The sequence below is a fragment of the Herpailurus yagouaroundi genome, unplaced genomic scaffold, assembly GCF_014898765.1.
Source record: "Herpailurus yagouaroundi ecotype Mexico unplaced genomic scaffold, PumYag 63107, whole genome shotgun sequence".
In the NCBI taxonomy this organism is placed as follows: Eukaryota; Metazoa; Chordata; class Mammalia; order Carnivora; family Felidae; genus Herpailurus; species Herpailurus yagouaroundi.
In genome coordinates this window covers 1-1,091 of record NW_024416743.1, presented here as the reverse complement: position 1 = coordinate 1,091, position 1,091 = coordinate 1, and the positions used below count along the sequence as shown (strand labels likewise).

Here is a 1,091-nt window from a genome sequence, read left to right as displayed (position 1 = left end):
CCAGGTGTTCCCATTCTGTGATCAGCACAGAACATAGACACATCACCGTGGAGTTTGTGCTTTGCTGGGTTTTCCTTGTTGCTCTTTTAAAAGGTAATTCATGGTGAACGAGAGACACTGAGTATGTGAGTGGACATGATTGAGAAAGAGTGGATGTGTGACAGATTCCTGACCAAGATGTCTTGTGTCTACAGGTGTCCAGTGTGACGTGCAGCTGGTGGAGTCTGGGGGAAACCTGGTGCAGCCTGGGGGGGTCCCTGAGACTCACCTGTGTGGCCTCTGGATTCACCTTCAGTAGCTATGCAATGAGCTGGGTCCGCCAGGCTCCAGGAAAGGGGCTGCAGTGGGTCGCATATATTATTACTGATGGAAGTAGCACAAGCTACGCAGACTCCGTGAAGGGCCGATTCACCATCTCCAGAGACAACTCCAAGAACTCGCTGTATCTACAGATGAACAGCCTGAAGACCGAGGACACGGCCACATATTACTGTGCAAGAGACACGGTGAGGGGACCTCACTGGGAGCCCAGGCACGAACCTCCCTGCAGGAGGGGATCAGCACCACCAGGGGGCGCACACTATGCACAATTCTGCTTTGTGTTGCCAGGAGCAGGTGCAGATGGAGGTTGCAGGCAGGTTTCCTGTCAGGGTCTGGGGCTTCTTCTCCACACAGCAGTTTCTCCAGGGGGCCTCTCTGGTCACAGGATTCTGTGTTTATCTATTAACTCTCTGAATTAGCAACTGTGTTGTCATAGGAAAACTACCCTAACATGCACAAAGACACAGTTGTTTGCATTGTTTACTCCTGTCACTCAGTATGAATGAATTGCAGATTTCCTGACGCAGAACAGCTAAACCTTTTTTTTATAAAGTATCTTTTTAACGTTTATTTATTTTTGAGACAGAGAGAAACAGAGCATGAATGGGTGAGGGTCAGAAAGAGGGAGACACAGAATCCGAAACAGGCTCCAGGCTCTGAGCTGTCAGCACAGAGCCCGATGCGGGGCTCGAACTCACGGACCACGAGATCATGACCTGAGCCGAAGTCGGCCGCTTAACCGACTGAGCCACCCAGGCGTCCCAACAGGA

At 51.0% G+C, this 1,091-nt stretch overlaps 1 pseudogene; it reads left to right on the top strand.

Moving 5' to 3' along the window:
- Positions 1-5: 5 nt before the first annotated feature.
- LOC121024300 (immunoglobulin heavy variable 3-48-like) lies at positions 6-532 on the top strand (annotated as a pseudogene).
- Positions 533-1,091: the final 559 nt, after the last annotated feature.